General features: G+C 39.7%; 1 protein-coding gene across 2 annotated transcripts in view; it reads right to left on the reverse strand.

Moving 5' to 3' along the window:
* elmo1 (engulfment and cell motility 1 (ced-12 homolog, C. elegans)) overlaps positions 1-27018 on the reverse strand; it is a 197267-nt gene that overhangs the window by 141230 nt on the left and 29019 nt on the right. The window contains exon 2 of one of the 2 annotated variants that reach the window (XM_041808742.1): positions 9217-9433. The gene's annotated coding sequence lies outside the window, so the exon portion shown is untranslated. Of the gene's footprint in view, positions 1-8680; positions 8870-9216; positions 9434-27018 lie in introns of those variants that run through there. The other variant, XM_041808743.1, reaches the window with a different exon arrangement.

A 27018-nucleotide genomic window follows, 5' to 3' on the forward strand; every position in this document is an offset into this window, starting at 1 on the left:
TCTAGTCACACTTCTGTTGCCATAAAGGCATAAAGCCCCCCAAAATATCTTAAAGAGATCACACCTGTCCCTTCTGACTCAAAGATAAACTGATCAAAGGTCAAGGTTATTTGGCCTCATGGTCATCCCTTGATGATAAGATTTTATGCTACACCACCAAAACTAGCCCAGCTCTCCTTCTTGACCCATCATTAGTGAACCCAACCATCAGTGAATTTCCCTTCAGGGATGAATGAAGTTCTTGTATTGTATTGTACTGTAATGTATTATACTTTCTTTGTCCATCCAGTCATATATAAATGCTAGGCTGTAGTTCTAGTTTCTTAGCTAGGTTACAGTCTGATGCAGACTTAATGCCACACTTTAGACCTCCTGTGGGACCTCCTTGTGTCATTTCAATACCTGACACACTTAAGTGTCAAACCACATACTTGAGGTTTTTTTAAGGCTAACACTTTAACCAGCCTTAACTCTGCTGGTGAAATTTTAATTTAGTCACGGTTTTGTGACAGCAGCTGCTTGGTCAATGCATTATACCACATTTTCATTCCTACAATAAAAGAATTTGCACAAAGCACAACATAAAAGTCTACAATAATTTTAATGCAATAAATATGGAAATACATTATGTAAACCACCAATGATACCTCACATAGCATGCATATTTTTGATCATCCAAAAGAAGCACAGCTCTATGGCCTGGTTTTTACACCATTTTGATGCAGTGTTAATTTTGTCGACTAAAACTATGTTCGTCAACAGCCTTTTTATCCATGACAAAATACTTGACTAAGACTAACAAAAATAGATCTGTGATGACTAAAACAGAAAAAACTAAGTTTAGTTTTTGTCAAGATGACTAAAACTAGACTAAAATATAATGTAGTTTTCATCAGACATTTAAAATCCGTGACATTTTTCACTGTGGGTAAATCTGTCAAAAAACAATGCAGCTATAGCTGTTCTGCCTCTCAACTGTAGAAAGCAATGACTCCATGTTTGGCAGGGTGCAGAGAACACACTACCATGGACTAAAAGTCTAAAATGTTTTGAGTTTTCGTTGGCTAAAACTAGACTAAAACTAAAAAGGATAGAAATGACTTAAATGTGACTAAAACTAAAATACATTTCATTTAAAGACTAAAACTAAGACTAAAATTAAAAACAGCTGCCAAAATTAACACCGTTTTGATGCAGTCAGCTGAGAGTTAAGCTGGCTTTCAGCTACCTTCTGGTTCATTTCGACATAAAATAGCTACCCTTTATTTATTTTGGATTAAGGAGAAACATTGTGCAGCAGATAAACAAGAAATATTAGTTACAATCTCTTTAATTTTTGCTCATTAGTCACATTTATATTATGATACATAAAGCAATACAATGTCATATTCGGATGCCTAATACATACACTGTATGGACAAAAGTAATTAACCGCCTGACCATTATGCCCCTTTTGCAGCAATTACAGCCTCCATTTTTGGAGTGTTTCTGTGGGAATTTGTGCCCATTCACTCTGAAGAGGTCAGGCACTGATGTTGGGCTCGATGACGTTCAGGTCATGACTCTATGTGGACCAGTTAAGTTCTTCCTCACCGTACTCACTTGAAACCATGTCTTTACAGTCCTTGCTTTGTGCACTGGGGCACAGTCATGTTGGAATAGAAAAGGGCCTTCCCCAAACTGTTGCCACACAGTTGGAAGCAAAGCATTGTCCAAAATGTCTCAGTGTGCTGAGGAATTAAGATTGGCCTTCACTGGAATGAAGGGGCCAAGGCTAAACCCTAAAAAACAGCCCCGTACCATTATCCCTCCTCCACCAAACTTCACAGTTGGCACAATGCAATGTTCTCCAAGCATCCGCTAAACCCAGACTCACCCATCTGACTGCCAGACATAGAAGTGCGATTCATCACTCACAGAAACATTTCCACTGCTCCACAGTCCAATGCCGATGCACTTTACTCCACTTTATCTGACGTTTGGCATTGGACTTGGTGATGTGAGGCTTGCATGCAGCCATGTAAACCTATTCATGAAGATCTCGCCACACAGTTTTAGTGTTTAGATTAATGCCAGTGGAAGTTCAGAACTCTTCAGCTACAGAATGGGCAGAACTTTGGAGACCTTTACACGCCATGCGCCTTAGCAGTCGTTGACCTAGCCCTCATGGCTGAGTTGCTGTCATTCCCTAACACTTCCACTTTCTAATGGTATTACTCACAGCTGACTGTGGAATATCCAGCACCATCCGTCTCATTGCAAAGGTGGCACCCATCACGGTACCACACTTGAAGTCACTGAGCTCTTCTGAACAAACACATTTGGGATACATATGTTTGCAAATGCAGACTGCTTGGCTACGTGATGATTTTATACACCTGGGTTTGATGAAACACTTGAACTCAATAATGAACAGGTGTGGCCAAATACTTTTGTCCATGTAGAGTACCAAACATAAGAACTAATGTGACATCTGCAATATTCAAAAGCAAATGCAAAACTGCTGTGTTCATGTGTTGTCACTGTTTCTTTTATAAGGGAAGACATTTTACTATTAACCTAAATGTGCATAAATTAATTCATAATGTAAAAAAAAAAACTGTCATGAAGTAAAGGATCCCTGTCAACTACCTGGTTCTTCAAGCAGAGAAAAGGATGTCTGGTTGGGTTACATAACAATTTTCCGTTTCTAACCAGAAAACAAAAGGGATAAAACTCTTACTCTAAATCACTGCAGAGGGTATTCCTGACTAAAAGATGGCTGTACTCTTATTCAATACTTGAATTAGTAGTAGAATTAAAATATGAGACTTCTCCTTAAAGATTGCATACTTAAGGCAAAAATGAATCTATTTTTCATTTTTTTTATACCAAAAACTACAACTCAAGCTTTTAAAAGACAACCAAATGTTAAAATTCCAGGCTGAAAAAAACCCTTTCAGTGCATTTTATTCTTAACTAGAATCAGTTATCTTCTGGCTCTACTTTCTCCTTTTTTCAAGCTACTCTTTTACATTTTGTGTCTCAGCTGCTAACAAACTTCTATTTTTGACTGTGCACTTTTAGAAACTGCACACAAACTTGCTGAAACCTCAACTTTTTATTGAAGACCACATATGCAAATGTCCCAAACTCTGTGCTGGTTTCATACACGGAGCTGCACTTCACATGACACCCAGACTGAAACAGTTTACAACCATTTTCAGGCTGCAGTTGTTGAGAACATTTAACTATAATAAAAAGCAGCAGCATATAATCCAGTTTTGCAAAGCAACCATGCTAACACTTAAAGGAACCCATCTAAGCTACTCCAGCAGACAAACCAGGAGGAAAGCAGAAACATGAGGCCGCCCTGTCAATCTGAATACTTTTCTTTGAGTTTGAAAATTAATCCTCTTAAATTCTCACATCCGGCTGCTAGAGCTCTCATGTGATTAGAGAATAAGTGTGTGACATCGAGTTCACTGCATGATGTGCATGCTGAAGTGTACACTAGGAATGTCACGATTTTCTTGGTGCGATTATTGTCAGAGAAATAATTGTGATTTTACGATTATCACGATTATTTTTGCATTAATTAATTTCACACTACCATGAATAAGTAAAATCACATGAACACTACTTATAGGTCTTGTATTTTAATTTATTTCCATCTTAGGATGCTCTCATAACAAAATAATATATCAACAATGTAAAGTAACCAATAATTACCAGAAAAATGATAATAATCCCATTTGGATGGACCACTCAAGTGGTCTTAGCTGAGTAGTGTTTTAGTTTTAAAGCTATAATTCAGTCTGTCACATCTTTTTTATACATTCTTCATATTCACAACTGTATTTATTAAAGTTTCTTGTCAAAAACTAAATTTTCCCATTTTTAGTTGGCATTTGAACACATCATAACATATAGACTACAGTTGTCTAATTTACTGAGGTTACCTGAATGCATCACATTTTCCGTCTTCAGCTCGTAAAGTTCGCTAATTAACTTGAATTCTGCCAATTCCACCGCAGATTTCTACACTGGATTAATATTGTTAACAAACAGGACTAGCTCAAAGTTTTGGAGCACTTCTCAGCATTTATCTGAGCAGCTGAAGAAATAAACTGTCCTGAAGCAGCTGAAGTGAGGGATATGAGCGTGTTACACCCAGCACTGGATATGATAGCATGCGACTAACGGGAAGCATCTTTTTCCTCAAGCCGACAGTTTAAGGTACATTCTTGTTTGATGTGATGCATGACACTTCTAGTTTATGTTCCCCTTGAAAGAACTGATGTATGTTTTTTACCAACAGTCTTATCTTAAAATGACGTTACAGCACAGAGCCTGTGAGACTCGATAGCAGTATCGATAAGTTTAAACGATATTGATTTCAGGTATTTCAAAAACACAGAACCGGGTTTCGATCCCCATCCCTAATACTGACATGACTTAACCCAGTTACTCTTTACCTGTACTTTGGCATACAACGCGGGGTGGCTATCCCGCAGGTGCTGAAGTACTGCCTGATTTCACAGCAACTTTTTTGTGGCATGTTTTACATTTAGGCTGGCCGTCTTCCACAATGACACTCTGGTCATTTTTTTGTAACCAAAAAGATCCCACACGGCTGACTTCAACTGTCTATTCGGAGGGAACAGCTCTTTCATGCTGTAGTTCGTTTGGGACTGTGACACACCTCTGCCTGCAACTGCACACAAGCAACAGGAGGCAGCAACATGCGGTTGTTGTGTAACTTTGTTTTCGTTGCGGGCGAGTTGCGCTGACGTACCAACATAGTTCCCTGCATAATATTTTTTTGGAAATTGACGGTATTTAGGAAACATTATGATTAAGTAATCATAAAGTTTAATACCGCAAATAATCGTGAAAACGGGTCATCGTGCCATCCCTAGTGTACACACTAATGCTTCAACTAATATATATGCAGACATCTGCGTGTCTGTGGGTGTGTCTGTTAACCCATGTGCAGGATGGATTTCAAAAGGGCCCCTTCCAGCTCTTCATCTGATGCCTCTTCAAAGATCCCACCTCGCTGCAGGGCCCTGTGAGTGTGTGTGCTGGGTTGGAGAGACAACACAAAGAGCACCATCCTTCATCTAGCTCAGACTAAATTCAACCACACAGGGTGGAGTACCAAGAGAGTTACTGTTGCTCCAAGCATGCTGTCCACACACAGGCCACAGGATGGTCATGTGACCCCCTGGAGGGGAGGTGTGTATGTCAGAAAAACACACACATGCAAGTAACTAAACCCCAGTGTTAGAGGCAGTGATTTACTGTCCTCTCCAGTTCCAAGTTTCACCTCCGATCACACCCAACTGTGATGTCATAGTGTACTCATGGAGAGCACTGGCATATCAAAGCTAGTAGGTGGGATAAAGGTGACACCAAGACAGGTAAGTAGAGAGAGTTTTAGAGGATGGTCAGTTTACAGAAGGACTCTGTACTCTACCCAAAGACAGTAAAACCTTATTGTAAATGGTCACAATCTCCATGACATCCCCCACCGGTTTTTGAACAAGCGTTATGAAACCCAGCGATGGTGGTCACCATAATGGAAACGCAGACTCTGACTAACTTCTGGCTTACTGAAAGGGGGAGAAGTGGTGGAGTGAAGGCAGGCTGAATGAATATCTTGGTTGCTCATCTAGCCAAGGAAAAAATTTGAGAACCATCTGAAACATCTCTCATGCCATGTATGCTGAAACGGTCCATCTAGCACGTCAAGTTACTTACTCCCAATCTTAACCCAAAAACTTTAAGTTTTGACAGGGCCAAACTGTAACCATTTAACATGTTAACCAAGTATTGGATATATTTTTATCACGAGCAGTCGTAATGCATGTTTTCCAGCAAGTTCTGTTTAACCACTTAAAAATCATGGTAAAATTCCTCCAAAGCACCTATCCAGGAATATCAAAAAATAAACTGAATGCTGTGTTTGAACCATTTGGAGTACAAAGAGGCAGGCACTTCTTCAACCTTTTCAGGCCCTCACTGGCTATTGCATTCTATTGCCAGCAGACTGAGTAATGAACATCCCAACTGGCTAAATGAGGTGTAAATCTAAAAATCAGAGGTTGGCAGTCATTTAGCTGTATAAAAATGCAAATATAACCTAGAAAAAAGATTACTGCATATACAATGGACCACTGAGTACAATAACAAAAAATGTGAAATTATGTAACACCAGTCCATGGATCTTTCTGGATGTAAATCTGTTTTTGGACTAAATATTTGACTGGACCTATATTGTCAGGACTTCTTCTGATGCAAAAGGGACTGTTTTTAAAGGAACATTATGGGGGGGGGGGGAGTAGAGCTTTGAATGGTTAGTTGTGTCCCTTTTATTATTGTTTGTTTGGAGTCTCAGAAATGCATAACTGTGGCTGCTGTGGTGGTTTTATCCTGGAATGGTTTGCATGGTCAGAATCCTGAGAATCAAAGCTTTCTCATGAATTATAGCATGTGGTAGTAGTAGTTGTACGCCTAGTGTTAATCAGCTGACAGCCAGCTGATCCCAATTTACCCCCCCCCCCCCCCAGCTTCCACAGCCAATCACAGCTCTTTCTCTCAACACAGCGGTGTACTTAAATATGACATGCTTCTCACTAACCCATGCTTGCATTAATGCTGATGCACCACGCTGCTGCTGCTGGCAAAGCTTAATTTCCTCAACCCCAGCTGCCTCTGCTATAGCATAAAGCTTGTTGCACTTTCTTTTAGATACATGCTGCTATGGATTAATTGCTTTTGAACTAATTTTACTGTATTCAGTACAGATCATCATTAATGTACACATCCATATGGGTTTTTCCCCAGGGAGCATCTTTTGAGCAGAGTCTTCTCCACCAAGTAAAACTGTACATCCATTTTGCAATAAAATGGTTAAATGTATGTTAAGAGTGTCCCTGACTGAACAGTCATTTTGTTATTAACTGAACAGATTGTTTGTTTTTTATATGCTGGTCCACTGGCAAGCCCTGGGATTTTAAAGGGGTTAAAGTTTAGCCTATAGTTGCCTTTTTTATTATCACCAACATGACTGCTTTATTTTGAGCTTCTAAATCAATGCTGCAAATTTATTACTGCTAACATGATTTCAAAGCCCTCAAAGCTTTTGGGAGCACAGAGCGGCCTTATTTGGGCCTTATTTGGCCTTTTTGGGAAGAAATATTTATTACTTTTATTGCAACCATATATTAGCTATTTTATCTATTATGTCCATAAAGTGTTTGCTGGTTTCACTAATTCACATAAGGTTCAAGCATTAAAGTCAACTTAATTTGTTCATTACTTCATAAAATCAATATATTTAACTAAGTAACAGCACCCTATTTTCACTTCCTCCCTAGAAACTGCAGAAATAACTCCTGAAGTAGGCAGACTCTTGGTTGGGAAACACTGATCTAGACCATGAAAATAGAAACCCACCACAGTCTCAAGAGCATAAAAGAGCACACTGAAACTAGGAATCTTAAAAATGCCACTGTGTTATGCCCCAACCTTCCCGAACACCCAGCCCACAGGAAAAGCTGCCGGCTCAGAGACAAAGGGCTGACAAAACAGCTCTGAATAAAGGAGGAAGACAAAAGGAAAAGGGGGAAGGCTGGGGTCAGAGTGTAGAAATATGGCTTCAAGACTCAACCAAAGGAGGAAGTGCCGTCTGCCCTGAAAGACTTGATGAAGAAACACAAAGAGCGAAGGGTCGGATTAGAACAACTTTGTTAGAAAATAAAAAAGTACAGCATCCTTTAAATTCTAAAGATAGGACTGACAAGCTACACTGCAGCTTGCTGACATCTCCTGTGTGACACTTGTAAGGCCTGTGTGCCTCAGGTTGTCACTGCATGGCCACAACCAGGATATCCTGTCAAATGCTGGCACCAGCAGCTTGTAACAACTGTCAACCTTTAGCAAACCGACCTCCCACAGCAGCAACAGTCCCCTAAAAGGACGAGTCACCTCGTTTGCCTCAAACATGCTGTATAAGGCTAAATCTGCTGTATCCATAAATGTGTGCACTCAAGGAGATCGAGCAGAGCATGGAAATATGGAGTACTGCTGAACAAGGTACACACAGAGACTAAATAGTGTGTTGTGAGCAGAGCAAGCATGCAGTTTGATGTAAACAAGTGAGTCAGACAATTAGAGGGGTTTGGATGGCAGTCTGCAAACGCAGATAATCAAAACTCGGCAACTTTTGGAGGACAGTTTTAGAGGAGAGAAATAACAATGAATTAAAAAAACAGGCCTGCAGGCACAAAACTAATCCATATTAAGTTCTGTGAAAGACTAAAGTAATATTGCCAAGTAATTACTTTCCAGAGCAGTGACTTTATCAGCGGTTTAAGTATGTTCTTTCAGAAAAACACCACATTTCCATCTCACCCCCTGTCCATGAGGCCACAACTGTCCTAAAACACATCCGTGCTTTGACATTTCCTCTCTCCTCTGGTTCAGATGTGGAAAAAACAACAACACACATTTCTATCTCAGCCACCAAGCATGTACCGAGACATTCACTGCTCCAAACACCAAACCACAGCGTTTTACCCACTGGAGATGAGAGGAGGCAGGAGGGCGCACCGAGCCACACCCTGAGGCCTACTGCATCCTGTGTCGCGTGAAGAGAGAGGGAGGAAAAAACTGTTAAGATGAGAGGACTCACCCGGAAAACTTGACAACCAACAGCTCTTCTGGGTCGCCTCCTCTAAATCAACCTGCTTAAATTAGGACAAGGAGGAAGCTCCTTTCTAAGCAACTTCAGCCACAGTATGTGCCTACAAGCAGAGTGCCTTCAGCATCATGATCCACAAAAGGCTTCACAACAGTTTGTGCAGCGCTCTGCCTCGGGGTTAAAAACAGAAACAACTAAGAGAGTGCTGAGAGAGACACAGAAGGAGGAAGTAGGCGTTTGTTGAGAAAGAGGAAACAGGTCTGTCAGAGAAAAAAGCGGTAAAATTCAAAGCTAAGATGACAGCGAGCCGGAGGAGATTCCTTCAGTCTAGAGGTGAGATTCAAGTGTAAATAAAGTTTAAAAAGATGTACCCAAAACATCCACGTGCTTTACAACAAACACATCATTACACACAATTGATAGAGTAAGTATGGCCTAATTATATCTCAGTTGTTCCCTTTGCTTTCTTCTACTCTTTTTGCTAAAATGATATGATGTAAGTGAACCTTATGGATGTAATTTGTTACCTTTAGATAGACCGAGGTTCACTTTGTTCCTCTTCTTCAGTCTTTCTTAAGCTGTGTTTCCACCAGGTGGTCCTGTTTGTTTCAGTTCGATTTAGGTATGGTAAACCCCACGCGTTTCTGCAGACACCTGTACCCTCACTTGGTGGGTGGACTGTAGAGGGTGGTCATTTGACGTCACAGGCAGTCTCTGCTGTTCCTTTCATAGAATTGCAGAAATCTGTGGAGTAAGCAGGAAACTGTGTTATTTCAGCTGAAAATCAATCAGTGAGTCAATCTTTGTTTGTATAGTGCCAAAGTTAACTGAAGACACTTTACACAGAGGGCAGGTCTAGACCAGGCCTATTCACTCAGTAGGCCCGGGGCCACATGCGGCCAACCCCCAAGTGGCCCAGCCTGTGGTCATGCCAGAGATGCAGAGGGCAACATGTTTCACAAGTTTTCATAAATTCCCACAGTATTTCAGAACATGACTGCAACACTCCGTAGCCTAGCAACAGTCTACTGCGTTGTTTTGAAGCATGGCCAGCAATGCTGACAGAAGCTACAGAGTATAAAACATGTCCTTTTCAACTGTAGCTACAACCGTGCAATTTAGTTTTTATGCAATTTAAGATATGCCTGGGTAAGATGTGACCAAAATTATTATTTACAGAATTTCATTTTATTTTTTCATTCTATTTATTTTATTTTTATTTAAGTGAAAAAAACATTTCTACTACCTCAGGTTATGTTAAAATACAGCTCTGTTGTTGTTTTTCATGCACTTTGGTGTGGTTTTGTCATGTTGCCAAATTTGAAAGGGAGACTATGAATAAAAAGTGCATATTTTTCATCAAATTGATCTGTATTGGTTCGAAGTTTGACATTACCAGCTGCTTACTGGGCGCTGAACATGTCTGGCCTGGCTACATTTCTCGATTTTAAAATTAGGCCCAGTTGAATTTGTAATTGAATAGACTGTAATCTCTGTTGTGGCCTATTATAATAGTATTATAAATGCAGCAAACTGGAAACTACATAGCAGCAAATTTGCTGATGATGTTTACCTAAAATAGCAGGACAAAAAGAGAGTGGTATTAATGTTCAAATCTCAGTCACATCTGCAAACAAATGTTTGACAACTGCAGAAATTATAGTCTACACTTGAAATAAATTCCACAGCAGAAAGACTTGACACAGAAAAAAAACAAGGAGCATATGGTTTCCTAAAAAGATACAGAAGCAGTGTTATTGTTGTGACAACCAGTTTTGATTCAATATGGCATTTAATACTGCTGTTCAGATGGCCAAAGAATCAGCACAAACACAGCAGACACTTTCACTTCTCTCACTGATCTAAGAGAGGTAGAGCAGTAAGTCACATGGTCAACACCGCCACCAAAAGACTCATGAGCTAAGAGCCCAAAATGAAACATTTAACTGTTGGAGCAGAGCGATGACATCTTCATTTCAGACTGAGACTTTAACAGGCCGTCTGTGCCACTGACATACAAAAAGCAGATGTTCACTCCACCCAGGCTGAGGTCAACTTTGGTTCGAAGGAGCCTCGTAAATGCAGCCCTCAGGGACTCGGAGTTCTGACTTGAACTCCTGTAGAGCGCCAAAGCAGGAATCATTTCAGCAACCAGGAAAAAAAATCTGTCTTATGTCAAGCTGAGTAACTTAGACTAAAAGGATCATGCAGTAACAGACGACTTTTTAAACTTTTTGTGCCATGGCACCCTGAGGAAGTGAAAAACTTAAGAGGACCTTTGTCGCTATGCCTTCTTGCTTGACAGCTATTTTGTGATCCAAACATAAGTGTCTATCCGGGAACTAAAGTCCGCTGAGTCAGAGAGCTCACTTGAGAATCTGTTCTGTCAAAAACCTTAATAATCTGCCCAAACTATCTCAGCTCCCCAAAGAAAACCTGTGCTTTCTCTCAGCCACACTGGCCCATCCAGGCTGCAGCATGTTGGCCTTTTTCAGTATCCTCTTCAGATGGAGCAGCAACATAAAAGCAAGTGATCAGCTTTATCCACTAGAATATGAATGTTCAATAGTGGGGAGGTAACTAACTGTATTGTTTGTATTTTGGGAGGTTTATGAACAAACTACTGACATTACTGTGACTAAAACTCCAGCATCTGTTCTTCTGAGAGAGTAAGGATCGACCTGATAAACACACTGCAACCTTTTAGGCCTACAAGAAATAGAAAGATATATCAAGTCTGTCCTAAAGCTACTAAAACTGGTTTGTATTCATGACATGCTGCTGTTAGCATGCACATTTACAGTAAACAGACCTAAGCGGTCTAATTGGCCTGTTTGTTGTTCAGATCAGGGGCTTTTCTGCAAGCTTTTCAGCAAGGCTGGTCGTCTTTAAAGGGATACTTCAACATTTTGGCAAATTCACCCATTGTCATAATTCCTATAGTCTTAGTAATAGGTTCGTTACCTTCGGTTGTCGGTGCAAGCTGTTTTTAGATTGCCGCTGCCGAGTTCAGACCTGCTGTGCCAACTCAATGTAAGCAAACGGTATTCCGGCTTTCCCTCATCAAACTCATCAAATACACAATCCAACAACTCCAAAACGCTCTCGTGGACAAGTTGTGACCTGCACATTCACCACGCTAATGAAATAATAACGTATACTTATGTAACATTACGACACATGAAGCAAATACTCGGAACTATTTCTTGAGTAAACCACTGGGTGGAGTGACACAGTGCAGCAGCCATGTCTGGAGTGTAGTTCCGGCTTTGCATTTAGCTTTAAAACATCTCTGTCTCGTAAAGTTCCATGATTATTTCATAGCGTGGTGAATGTGCAGGTCACAACTTGTCCACAAGAGCGTTTTGGAGTTGTTGGATTGTGTATTTGATGAGTTTGATGAAGCGAATGACAGCAGCAAAAACGAAGCATTTCAGACGGAGGTTAAAATAAGGGTTTTTCAGGACGCCAGTGTGAGAAACATGAGGAGTTTTTTGAGCTGTAAACCATGTTAAGCTACTATGTGGGTATCAGAGAGATGGTGTAAAGCCTTGAAAAAAGGCATAATACCCCCACTTTAAGTGTTACATCTGAAGCCCCTTGATGGCTGCAACCATATTAGAAATGCTGCGGAGGCAAATCTTCAGTCTCCTGACAAACAGCACACAACACACCACACAGACCAATTCATATCTCCATGTCATGAGTATATTCCACATTCACCTGGGAAAGCTCCCATACAAAGCGTTTCAGAAGAGCAGGGCTTTCAAAAGAATTCTCAGAAGTTAACTGGACAAATGTGCCATCTGTCACATTCATGATGGGCCAATCAGGGCGCTAAGACAGAATTAGGTTGGAAGCATGCGCAGCTAAAGAGGTAACACCAGCTTGATAGGCAAACTCTGTCATAGTGCATGAACGGTGGAGCATGATATGGATAAACTTATTCCAAACCTGGCAGGAAAACATCATCTCCACCAAGAAATGCTTACAGTGTGTAGCTCTTTGCCCTTGTTCTAATAAAGAAATGTGACCCAGTTCAGGTAAAACTGCCGCTTTTCTACTGCTAATCCCTTTAGCAGTAGCAGCTTGTGTACACTAGCTCACAGTAGAACTCCCTCCGTAATGATCGCAAACACACGTGAAGCAGGTTGGGAGAAGCAAAAAAGGCTTCTTTTCTGTATTGTAAAGCTTTGGTGTGGCTCTATGCCGGCAGCCATACCAACTCACACTACAAGACCCCTCGTTCTCCTCAGGTCCAAAACATGTTCAGTGCAGCACAAACATTGTGGATTGGTTCTTTTCAAGATGGATTTGCCTGATCACAGCCTGGCTATTCCATCTGCTCTACAAGGTTACCATCTACAGAGCACATAGAGTATTTCCAGGTTGATGCGCCAGCGAAGTCTTCACACAGGAGTTGTTTGTGTGAGTAGTGTCACCTGTGACTACTACCTCAAAGACAGTAGTGGTGGGTGGTAAACCGGTATTAATTAAGGCTGAACGGCTTGCAAAATGATGTAATGTGTATTGAAAATAATAAAATTATTTTGGAAGCAATCAGTCTGAATGAATCTGAATATGAGGGTGCAACAAGCTTTAAGGTTTAAAGGAGGAGGCCGGGGTGGAGGAGGTTAAGCTTTCCCAGCAGCAGCAGCAGTAGCAGCAGTGTGGTGCATCAATATGAATGTAAGCAGGGATAAGTGAGAAGAAGAAGGTCATATTTTAAAAAATGGCTGTGTTCTCATTTTGAAAAATGACACTTAAATGTTTGCATAATTAAGGCTTAAAGGTTTGTTTTAACTCATGACTTTATTTTCTAAGTCCAGAAAGCTGCTTTAAACTAGCTGCATAAACTCGCCAGTATGGCAACCAAAACTAAGCTAAATCAATGCTACTTCCGTCAAGCTCTTCACAACAAAAGTCCACAGTTGTTATTTTTCTGAAACGCTTTTATCATGAACACCCTCATCAGAAAATGTGCCCAAGTCTTTAGCGGCTTCACACATCTCAGTAGGAAAGATGAAACATAAAACTTGGAGCGCAGTTAGAAGTAAACAGAGAGAGACTCAAAATAACTAATATTAGTCTGAAACAGGAAAGCAGAGCAAATTAATGCAAGGATACTGGTCTGCTTAAGGGCTCTGTAGTAGATATTGTGTTTCCCCTTAAACTGTATAAACCACTTATAAAGTAGTGAAAAAGCTCAAATAGAAAAACAGATACATAAATACTTCTCAATTATAGACATTTAGTTGGAACAACAGGCTGACTCATTCTAAAACATATTTTTATGTATTTCTGTTTGTACCGCTGAAGAGAAGCTATAATTAGTCAGTGGAGGCTCTGACCCTGGTTTACATTACAACATTTGTTTTCCTGTTGTTGATTCAGAAATTGGAGCTCATGCTCACACACACCGTGCTAAATGGCTCTGGATAAGAGCCTCAGCATCAGCCCCCAAAAGTAAATGTCAATGCAGATGATGAATAATAGTATCAGACAGGTGTTGACGTCATTCAGCTGGTGGCTGTTTCATAACTTCTGTTTCGTATTCACAGATTTTCTTTCTTCCCACTTTTCAAACTTAAACAAATCTGCACATTTCCTCAGTCTGCTTGAAGAGGAGGTTGTCGGGCAAAGATAATTCCCCCACACCTCGGGGGATCATCTATTATTCAGAAGCACATCTGAATTCATTCCACTTGAAGAGGAGTAACAAGCTTTGCTTGTAATCATCAAACTCCAGCGGTTATGATCCAGACATGTGGAAGAGCATGTGGTTGTTGTACTAAAGCTGGGCCATGTTTTAGTCTCTCAATAGAACATCACCTTCCAAACAACACCTCTCACAAGTAGGTGTACGATCACACAATCTCCTGCTTCCACAAACAACACCAGCCCTCCAAGCAGAACATCTCCTTTGGCCACGATCACAACAGCCTGTGGCTGGCTGCTAAGTTAGCATATGCTAGTTATCTTTACACAAATGAATAAACACAAGCTCTTCGCCTGCAGAGAAAACAGCATTTCCACAATTAGGAGGACACTGGAAAGATTCAGACGTCCTGCTGGGAGAGACCAAAGAGGAAGTCTGAACCACATCAGACACACACTGTAATGTAATAATCATGGGCCATATGTGATGACAGCTAAATCCAGATCAACAACATCAGCACATATATCCATAAACCATCACAACAGAGATGTCACCATAATGAGAGCATTGTCTTTACTATGCATTGCTCACATGTGCCATAACTTCCCTTTTTCTTCACAAACAACTGGACTAAAAAGAAGTAAAGAGCAGAGACAAATTATGTTTTTTTCTGGCGTTAACTGCCTGCAGAGAAAAACCACAGAGGCAAAGTTAATAGGTGCACAACCTGCTAGCTACAGCAGCTACTTAATTGGACCAAACACTCCCGGGTCTATCTTCCTGCAGGAAATGTCAAGTGTAGTTACACTGTTAGTGGGATCTCACTGCCTTTGGCTTGTGTGAGTATTTTCCTGTTATCCTCTGATAGTTTAAAACAATAATAGCATTGTGACACAGGCTAATGTGCTGCTGACTCCTCACTCGCCTCACAGTCGTTTTACACCACAAAGATTCAGAAACCTGCGAGCAGTTAAAGTGGCACCACAAAGATGAAACCGCAGTCTGACCCCGGGATTGTGTCGTGACTGTAATGATTGTATAATAAGAGTCCACGCTAGTGCAGCACTTTTTACAAAGTTTGAAAGTCTTTTTTTTTCATCTTGATTTGTTTTACAAAAATCCTCACACCATCTGTGCTAAAGTCAGCGATGCACCAGCATTGCATAAAACAATGAAGTGTGAGGAAGAGATCTTTGTTTCCGCTGACTGTTAAACAGAAAGAAAGAAGCTTACATAACCAAACAGACATAATGACAAACACAGCACAATCAAATTTAGCATCACATCTCACTCTCATTCTTCTCTATCTGCCACATATCGTGCTTAAAGGATCACTTCTAGAGGAAAACTAAACTTGAGAGAGTCTCTGCAGGATTACCTATAGCACACTTATGTAACCTTAATTCCATTTTCTTCACTAAAATGTTGCTAAACCACACTGTTAAGTCTAGTAGTGGTATCAGTTCACCATCGTTAACATCAGAGTAAAGAGCATCTTATCAGGATGGCAGGGGCCGTTAAGCACAGCTACAGGGACAACTAGTGGCGGGCGACTGCATTACAGTTTAGATATCTGACTCAGGATATTAAAATGTCTATTTTTACTGTGGAAATAAAAAAAGTTTACAGCCTGGTTAAACTCCATAGCTCAGGTCTTCATGGTTCAGAGAGCTCAAATTTTTTGGTTTGGTACTTTAATTCAAAACAGTATGGTACCAGAATTCCCTGGCGTTCGCTGATTAAATATGGCGAGAATAAACCCTTTGAACCCTCAGCTATTTTAAGAATATGTGTGTTGCGGTAATGTCACTTCAATGAAAAAAAAAGTTATGCGACTTTAAAGAAAAAGGAAAAACTAAAAGGAAGTTAAAACTAAAAGATCTTTATTTACACATGTGGAAAAGAATTATTGGTTCCCTTCTATTAAAGAAATTGAAACCTACAATGGTCAGGGAAATAACATCAAACTGGCAAAAGTAATAGTTGCAAAAATTGCTGAAAATTACCTTACGAAAATAAGACCATTAAGTAGTCCAGTTTGATTGAGAACAGTTTGAAATGATTCAGTACACTAAATCCCAAAATAGTTTGCGTTTCTGGGGCGCCGATGGTCTTTTAAGGCACACCCCATGTACGCGGGCCAGGGTTCGTGTCCGGCCTCTTTTCCCAACTCTCTCATCCCTGTTTCCAATTCTATCCACAGACCTCCTCAATCATTAAAGGTAGGGATGCACAACATTAGATTTTTGCTGATATCCAATATGCCAATATTTACAGATTCATTTCAGCCGATACCGATATTGATACTGATATTAAATTATGTTTTACATAACTAAAAATTCAGTCTTTTGAACACAATTTAAGGTCTGAGAATGAAAAAAGAAACAAAAATCTTTTCTTAAAACACACTTTAAAGTTTAAAGAATGAGGGTGAATAAAGAAAAAGATCTCAACTTTCCTATAGGTCTGTTGGTCCAGCCTAAAACTAATTTATTAGTATATATTAGGGGTGTAACAGTACAGAAAAATTTTGGTTCGGTACGTACCTCGGTTTTGAAGTCACGGTTTGGTACGTTTTCGGTACAGTGATTGAAGCGATAAATAAAATTTTAATTTTAATTCTTCAATTAAATTGTATTAAAATAAATAGGCTGAATAAATTACATTTATATTATAAATAACGCTGCAACCTCCTTCCAAAAGTTCTTCAATGATTACAATACACAATACTCAATACATTTTTGAGTTACTAGGTTATTTTCATTGATATATTGACATATTTATACCCATTCTTTAAACACTAAAATTTCCAGGCTAACTTGAATGCATCATCACACAGCTGCAAGTTAGCTTGTTAAGTATGGAAATTAGCGTCTTTTTTTTTTTGCCGATTTCAACACAGACTTCAGCATTGGACTGCTCTTTTAACCAATGGGACCTACTGCAAAGCTTGGAAGAACTTTTCACAGCCCATCTTGGAGGATAAACAGGTGTGCAATCTGAAGATAACTTTACCTATGACACAGCTGCAGAGTCCCTCTCTCACTCCTCCGAGGCTGAAGGTAAAGTTAATATGATTCACAGAGCCAGAGCACCATGGCTATACGGGTGATTTAAATGAAGCCGGCGGCTCTTCTAACTCAACATGCGCCATCACTCTTCTTCGTTTGTTTTTGTAACTGCTCCTTCTTCTGTAATGACGGTTGCAGGCAGCTTTTAGGTTCATTGCCGTCAACTGGATTGAAGAGAGAACTGGACTTTTTTTTAATACTCACTCAGACGTATTCGTCGTATTACTGCGTGCACCGAACCGTGATGGCCGTACCATGACAGTACATGATGAATACAAATACTGTTACACCCCCAGTATATATGGCCAAATTTCACAGTTGATATATGCTGATTTCACAGCCAAAATATCAGATGTAAACATCTGCAGAAATGTTGTTGTTAAAAAAACAAATACATAGTTTGCGTTCCCGCAGACATCCGTACCCTCACTTGGTGGGTTGGAAAGGCTATGCATGTGATGTCAGATGCAGTACAAGTCCGCTGTTCCAGCTGCTGAGTTGAAGAAAGAATGAGTGACAGAAATCAGAAGGGAATAAGCAGCAAACAGCTTTATATCAGCCGAAAGGTGCTGTTTTTAAACCACATCTATTTTAGCCACGGTAAGTGCAGATCCCTAGCTGATTGAATATGTGTACAGAAAAGTTTGGAGTTGTAACGGTACATTAATTAAGACCCAAAAGGAAACCGGGCCAAATGTTAATATCCATGGTCCAGGAAACAGTATAGATCTCTGTCGAAGCCAAATGCCCCTGATTAGAGCAGATATTATTCAGCTTTTCTAATGTTTTAAAAATCCTTACAGAGCCTTGTTTTGCAGCCCAGCTGAGCAGTCATGTTGCACACCGAAAGTGAAGTCAGTGCAAGCCCCTATTGTTGTGTTTGTAGCTCCACCTTTTAGGGATGAAAAGGTAAGTTTGGTACCCAAAAAAGTGGGATGATACGGGTTGGTTTTTGTGGACCCTTGACAATTTTTGATATATGGAAATGCAAAAAAGAAAACAAAAACAAAAACATAAGTGTTTCGTGTTGAACTGGACTGCTCTGTGAAAACAACCTATATCTGATGCAGCAGGACTGATTATGATGGACTTTCATGACCAGGAGAGTTTAGGACAGCTTTGTCATTTTATTATTGTGTGTTTTGTTGTTGCGTAGCGGGACAAATGCATTAGTTGTGGCTGCTGAGGAGGTTTAATCCTGGAATGGTTAACATGGTCAGAATGCTGGGAATCAGAGCTTTCAGCTGGTGGTATAGTTATGAACAGTCATTTTGTAAATAAAAATCTGCTAGCCTGCTGGTGGGCCCTCGGATTTTAAACCACCTTCTGGTTCATGCTCCATATTTTGGTATGAACTCATCACTGTTACCTGATCTTTCTCAACCGCTGATATTTTGGGATATTTAAGTGCTTATGAAACGTTACCTGTACCATTAAAAACCTGGTGTGTATATTTGAATCCTGTGCACTTACAATGCATCAAGGATGTTATGTAAGGTGACTATTACACATGTTGTTTTTGCTGCTATTGCCTGGCTAACTGAAACACAATAGGCCATGTGCTCTGTTCAAACACATCCCTTTTTCGCCTTAGATTTAAAAATAACATGCCATCCTCCCCCGTTGCATAACTCAATATCAGTCAGCATCAAGGTCGGCTGTGAAAGCTTAAAAACAGAAAAAAAGGAGCACAATTAGGTGTTTACCCTGGAAGCCTTTTCACTGCCAGTTAGAAAAATAGACTGTGTGTGTGGAAGAGTAAGAGAGCCCACGGGCCTACTGAGTCACTGACGGTGTGACCTTCTGCTCTCAGGCTCCTCTGCCCCGCTGGAAGCAGTCGAACCAGGTCAAACACCCACTCTGCACAGTGGATTACTTACACACACAGGAGGATCCAGTTATGGATATTCTGCCTGATTCAGTGATGCCATTGAAAAATCTACAGCAACCATTAAAATCAGGGTTTTAGTTTTGTTAATGTTGTTCCTGTTGTTTACCTTTACAAGAATCTGTTACAATAGAGTCATCACAAAAGAAACCACACTCTGATCTTTACCAAGAAGCTTTTAAGACCCTCAGACTGAATCCTCAAGCAGATAACAGCGGTTTGTAGACCCTAAATTATCCCAAAGATGTGGGTTAGGGAGATAAAAATGTCAGCTATGCTATGTCGACCCCAAATGACTCCACAGTGGCTGGTTTGGCTGCAGGCCCGTGAGGTCTTTGCCGTAATCAAGTTAGATAGCTGGGCCATTAAGAGGTAGCAGAAAAGAGGAGCCTGGATGCTTAAAAGAGCAGACTGAGAAAGAAGAATGTCATTAGCTGAGTGTATGGATCAGCATAAAGACGACCGAGCAAAGGCTTACTCCATGACCGACACTTTAGATATTCAGACGTTAAAACTGCTACCTCATAAATTCAATCCTAAAGGAGTTTTTAAAACAAAGAGATCTAGAAATTCAGCCAATAAAGGAGAAAAAACTCAAAAGGCTAGAATCCAAAAAGCTTGTATGTCCTAAAAATTGCAATAAGCATACGTGTCACAAAAATAAACTCCCAAATAGAGAAAACCAAAAGGAAAAAGCGGTGTTTGTTTTCAGTCTAGTCAAGTTTTCTGTATCGTCATTTTAACCAAATTCAAGAAAACAGTGAGATGATTTTCCCTCCAGGGCATTTGAGAGTTAAGATGTAGAAACATAAGGCTGATTGCCTTGTGAATAAAATAGTCTCAGTAGAAAGAACACATTTAAAAAGGCACCAAAGCGACAGAGGTTGGAAAACAGTTAAATAAATGGCTCATGACCACTGTACAATTAACTAAGAGTAGCACAACTTAGCTTACTCTTAATCACAATCACATACAGCCTTTCATTGACTTCTGAAATCAGTCATGGTCAATATAATTTGGCTTTTGACAAAAAGCCTGAGAACAGATTTCTAAAAAATGATGTCAATTAAATAAAAAATATTTAACATAAAATAAGTGGGGTGGCACGGCGACGCAGTGGTTAGCGCTGTTGCCTCACAACAAGAAGGTTGCTGGTTCGCTTCCCGAACAGGGCCTCTCTGTGCGGACTTTGCATGTTCTCCCCATGCACACGTGGGTTCTCTCTGGATACTCCAGCTTCCTCCCACCACCAAAATTGATAGGTTAATTGATCACTCTAAATTGGCCGTAGGTGTGAATGTGAGCGTGCCTGGTTGTCCGTCTCTATATGTCAGCCCTGCGATTGACTGGTGACCAGTACAGGGTGTACCCCACCTCTCGCCCAATGATAGCTGGGATAGGCTCCAGTCCACCCCCGACCCGGAATGGAATAAAATGGATAAAATAAGTGACAGCATAAATATTCACCCTCTTCACGCATGTATTCCAGTCTCTTGTGCACTAAGCTGCTGTAAATTATTTGATATTTAATGGCTTAGTAAACTGTGCTTAAGATAATGCTTTTCAGCATATCTGTAGCGTTTTAGCAGCTAATAATAATAAAAAAAAAGACAGTCATTTATGCTTCAATTGCAAAATAATTTAATATGAATAAAATGTGAGGGCTTCAATTGCAAAATAATTTAATATGAATAAAATGTGAGGGCTTCAATTGCAAAATAATTTAATATGAATAAAATGTGAGGGCTTAAGCAGGAAAGTATTTATCAGGAACTCGTCACTGGAAACACGGTCATGAATCCAAAGTCTTTACTGTTGACAACACTGTAGGAGGGCAGGTGTTATGGTTAAACTAGTGCCTATATTAACTGGTGACTTTTCATCTATGTGTTGTCATAGTTACAACTTTGTTAAAAGACTGAACATTTTCTGTTATGTCTGGCATATGTTTAGAAGATATGAACTGAATAAAAAACTAAACAGATGTCTGTTATCCCAGACACGTTTGACGTATAGTCACCAGTTAACACAGTCATTTGTTAAACCGTTTGACGTATAGTCACCAGTTAACACAGTCATTTGTTAAACCGTTTGACGTATAGTCACCAGTTAACACAGTCATTTGTTTAACCGTTTGACGTATGGTCACCAGTTAACACAGTCATTTGCTAAGACCGAGTCTTTGAGGTGCCAGTCAGCAGTTGACTAATATTTTGATTATTTTTACACCAGCTAAACGTGTCTATGTGATGTGAACTAGGGCTGAATGATTTGCAAAAATAATCGAATTGCAATTTCTTCCCAAATATTGCGACTATTATTAGGTTCCTCATCTTGAGCAGTCTTTTTTTTTTTTTTAACAAATTGCAACAAAAAAATCACACTATATTTAACCTACACACAGTCAGGAACTCATCATACATTTAACCATTTTATTACAAAATGGATATAGAGTTTTACTTGTCAGAGAAGGCTCTGCTCATTAGCTCCCTGGGTCAGTCAAGCAGCAAGCTTTGACTTTCCAGCTAGGAATCTCCACATGGATAGATACATTTATCAGAATGTATACTGAAAACAATGAAATTACTTCAGAAGCAATTATCCATAGTGGCATGAATCTCAATATGAGGGTGCAACTACATGCTATAAAGGAGGCGACTAGGGTGGAGGTATGACTTCCGTGAACTAACGCTAAGTTTCATCAATATCAGGTCGAATGAATTCAGGAAGACCAATTAAAAAAACATCAAACTGCTATGATTTTTGCTCATATTGAAATTTTTTTACCCATTGCTTTATTGAAGGATCATCATTTTCATGTCACTTTTTTGATTAAGAAAATAGACATAAAACAAGAAATGGAGGATTTTTGTAAACAATTCTAAAAGAAAAACACCTGAATGTTTGCATAACGTGCATAAAATCTCTGCTGCTGCAAACATTGATGAATTGAATGAACTTCTGCGATTTTTAAATTGCAGCAGGCCATATTGCCATTTAATCTAATTTGCAATTAATTGCCCAACCCTAACGTGGGCTCAGAAATGAAACGTTCCTGAAGAAGCTACGTTAGTTTAGCACACTTAGCAAACATACAGGGGTGGAAAGTAACTAATTACTTTTATTCAAATTGCTGTCATTGAGTAGTTTTTTTTTGGGTAAATTTCCTTTCTTGAGTACATAAAGGAGTTTTTTCCAGAGTAACTGTACTTTTACTTGAGTACCATACTCTTGTACTTTTTCCACCTCTGCTGACTACACTGTATTTCAAATCTGGGGGACATGTCGGCAGAGTTTCCCATCATCCCGGGCAGAGTGTTCAGATGTGTTTTATGTTTTCCCTTGTGTTAAGATGTTGCCTGTTGTTCTAGGTATTCTTTTGGTGATTTTTTCAAGTGGATCCTTGCTGTTTTTTGCTGTTAGACACATTTGCATCATAAGTGAAGTTATCCCCTGAGTTAGAGCTTTCACCAGTGACTGAAGATGCATAGTGCATATTCTTCATCAGTATGCATTGGCAAGAGTTACTGCAGTTGTGCCATACTGTAAGATATGTAACACTTTCAAAAGTGTAGTTTAACTTTATGTAGAGTGGACCAATATAGACTCTTGTAGAGTGTTAAATTTAACTCTGTGTAAAATCAACAATCAGTTTTGCAGTTTATTTGACTTTATTATAGAGGTGTGACTCTACCTGAACTACCTGTTTGAAGATCTTTTCTCTTGTTTTTATTGCGGATAAGGAAAGATCTAATTTTAGTGAACATGTCCTTAGTATCTAGTCAGTACTTACAGTAAAGTTTAAATTAAATACTTTTACTTGAGTAGATTTATAGACCAATACTTTTACTTTAACTTAAGCTGGAGTAACTGTACTTTTATGTGGGTACAGTAGTTGCAGTAGTCGTGTACTTTTGCTACCTCTGCAAAAGCGTCAGGTCAAGTATGTCAGACATAATAATACCCACACTGAAGACACTGTAGCACTGCTAATGCTAACAGCGCAGCATATCGATTTGGCACCGGTAACGGATAAGACCCAAACAATGCCCAACCCTTGTAAAAGGTCTCAGTTAAATAGGAAAACTTGGTGCTTTCCAATCTCGCATACATTTGTTGCAACGTCTGTTGCATACATTGCCTTGAGTGAACTCTAACATAAAAGTTGACGTTCAAAGCACCCTCCAGAGATTTATACATGGGTGATACAAACATTTTAATAGTGGTAAGAAATAGCACATTTTCTCAGAGTTGGCTCTCAGACATTCTCTTTGTCATCAAAGCAAACCTAGAGTCCTTTTGTCAACATAAATGAACATCAATTGAGTGATTAAAACTGCAGAAAACTTCAGAGAGTCCAAAGAGACACAACAAAGTGATCCACGCTTTCAGAGACACAACATTTAGTGGTGTCGAACAACAAAACATCAAAGTTTGAGTCTTCAAAAAACAGAGAGCAGGGGGAGGGAGGCTTGACCGATCACTTCACACAATGATCGGCTGCTCCGAGGCCACGCTTCGAGGAACAAGGCGGCCTGGAAAAGTTCACAGGACCCCTGTGTGTGCGTGAGACAATGTAGTGGGGGGACCACACAAAACCCCTGCCAGGTCACGTGACCGAGGCGGGGATGAATGTTGCTTTTTGGTTGGTCGGAGAGGGAAGTCATGGAAACAGGTCTATAGTGCCATTGTCTCTCTGAGAAGCCTGTGTGTTTCTGCGTTAGAGGAGGCGGGAGGCATCGTAGCATCTGAAGGGACCAGCACAGCCATCTTCATTCACAAGCAGCGAAACGCCTCCATCATAAAGTGACCTTGACTACTCTAGCAGAGCAGTCAGAGCATCCACGCATCTTGCTCTAAGTGGGTGCATTTCAGAGAAGGCAAACATCTACATAAACATACAGCGCCTTTTGTCCTAAAATAACTGACTCAGTTTCAGTCATGGAGCCAAGGCCTCATTAAAAAAAAACAACAGGCATGAGGTAGGTCCAGCTCCAGTTTCTACATTATGTAACTAATCAAAGCATGTTACAGAAAGGCAGATCAATAACTCCTCTCCAGCACAGGGTTGTACTGACTATGTTTTATTCCTACCCGTCTGGCTCATACAAACACTTGTGCAGAAATTGAATAAAAGCCTTACAAAACAGCAAAGCAAATTATTTCACGCCCAGGTGGAAATTCTTCAAAATTCACACTGCCTAGTTCTACAGGGTCACACTCGATTGTATGACTAGAACTAAGAATAAAAGATGACTAAAGCCTGCTTCCTCAAATCTCTAAAATTACACAGGAACAGAGATGGGAAAAAAGGTTATTATGAAAAGATGCTAACATAACCAAAACAGACCTTAAACTGCCTTTCACACTCCCCTCTCATTCATAAAACACACAGTAGAGCTTACTACTTCAGGGATCTAGCAGGCCTTCTAACTGGATTAGCACTGTTCATGAGGAAGATATTGATAGTACATCTTCTGACTGTTAATTAAAAACCAAACACACAGGTGCTACCATGGGAAGTTACTCACACACACCCACAGACCCACAAACAGAGCGGTGCACTCTGCAGACCGGCCGTTAGTTGTGTGTGAGTCTCAGAATAGAGCAGCAGGGATTATGCAAGAACAATGCTGGAGCGAAAGGCTTAGTTTCACTCATTTAGCAGAGAAAAGAGAACTTTAATGCTCAAAAGCACAGGCATAAAGGCTGGGGATGGTAATTGTAAGAAGAGATGTCCTGATAATCGGTCTTATCCTTCCTACTATAGATATGCTTGTTTTCATGCAGGTGTATAATAAGAACCCTGTGTTGATAAGATGTCATCATCACTGATGTAAAGCCTGGCCCTGGAAAATAAAGTTAAAGTCAAGTTAGGCTGCGAGCTAAACTCAAACTACACCCACAGATGAGAATGAAATTATTATTGTGTTCTTTGGGTTATAAGCCTCTAACTTCTTTCTCCAAACATCACCAACATCTCTAGTTTAAAGCTCTAGTTTGCTCTCATCTGACCAAATGATACCCTTCCAGCATCTGAATCTTTTTCCGGGTTGACCTTAGACTTCAGTTTGGCTTGAAGGAGTCTTTTCTGCAGAAGTGGACTTTTTCTTGGTCTGCAACCTTACAGAGTCCCTCATTTGTCAAACATGCATACACCACAAATGTGGGCGTTCAGTCATTGCCGCCGATCAGCATTTATCAATCTGGACATGAGTGTACAATAAGCCCATGCCAGGTCTAAGCTTGTTTTTTGACTCAGTGTGGACTTGCTGTGCAGCATGGATCTGGTGGTGACAGATTAGATACGGCTTTCAAAATGTATCTAACATCACACCAAACCTCCAACAATCCTTATGAGAAATAGGGCCTTGCAATCAATCGAAAATTAGATTAAAGTGCAATATGGCCTGCTGCAATTTTCAAATTGCAGAAGGTGCAATATTTCTTTAACCTGAAATTTGTGTCAAAATAGCAGTTAAAAACATTTTTTAAGATGTTAGGCATTACAGATCATACAATCACTCCAGGCATCTTTTTTAGTAGTCTGTTTTTCTTATTAAATATGAGAATGGCATAAAAATTATAGCTCCCTTCAATACATCAATACCTATCCAATTTGCATTATGAGTCAAAATCATCACAATTACATATTTTTCAAAATTGTTCAAAATGGAATTATGTTTTGCTTGTGTTTGTAAGTAAAAAATATAATGTGCTTAAAAACAATCGCATAATCAAATCACAATTGCAATACTGGGGAAAAAAAATCACAATTAGATTATTTTCCCAAATTGTTCAGCCCTAATGAGAAACATTGCTCTTTAAACCAGTGGTTCTCAAGACCCACCAGTATCTTGGACCCAAATTTAAAAAAAAAATGTAACAATAAACATTTAGTTAATAAAAATGCTGCACTTAAGACCTTGGATGCCACAGAATTTATGACAGGAACAAGAGACAGGAAAAACAGACATGTTTTACCCCCCCCCTTTTCCCATGATAACGTTTAAATCAGTGATCATCAACTGGCGGCTCTGGTGCCACACCAGGCCCCACATCTTCCCATCCGGCCCAGAGAACACTATCAAATTCAGAACATGTGTAGAAGAATGACTTAATGTTTTATTCATTTTTCAGAAATCCATCTGTCAGTCATTTTTAACAATAATGATGGATGTTAAACATGTTTTTTTCAGTCCATTCATAACAAAAACTGTTGTTTTCTGTGTCAACTCTTGGCTTCCAGCGTTTTGGAAATGCAATTTTCCTGGAAGGGTTTTTCACATGTCATTACACACCTTACTAGTGGAAAACCCAGTGATGGACAGCATGACAGCCACTAAAATATTCTGCTAAAATACTGTATCTCAATTACCCCCTTGTGCCTGGCTGCAATATAGGGACTGATCTCATTGTTAGAGCCTAAAAATTACATAAATTCAAAAGAAAATAAAAAATTTCAACAAAAATGTGTTAAGTAGACCAACTTAAAAATTCCTTTAGTTTTAACAGAAGTTCTGCCCCCAAAGTGTCTGCATAGGAAAAAACTGGCTCTTGTAACAACTGTAGTTGATGAACCCTGGTGTAAATTTTAACCAGTTTTCCGGAGGTCTTGAGAAATTGTTTCATTAACATGGTAAAAGCAGCTCTTATATTGCAAGAAAATGATATAAATAAGTTGAAATATTGATAAAACATTTAAATTTGC

This window comes from Cheilinus undulatus, linkage group 16 (assembly GCF_018320785.1).
Source record: "Cheilinus undulatus linkage group 16, ASM1832078v1, whole genome shotgun sequence".
NCBI lineage: Eukaryota > Metazoa > Chordata > Actinopteri > Labriformes > Labridae > Cheilinus > Cheilinus undulatus.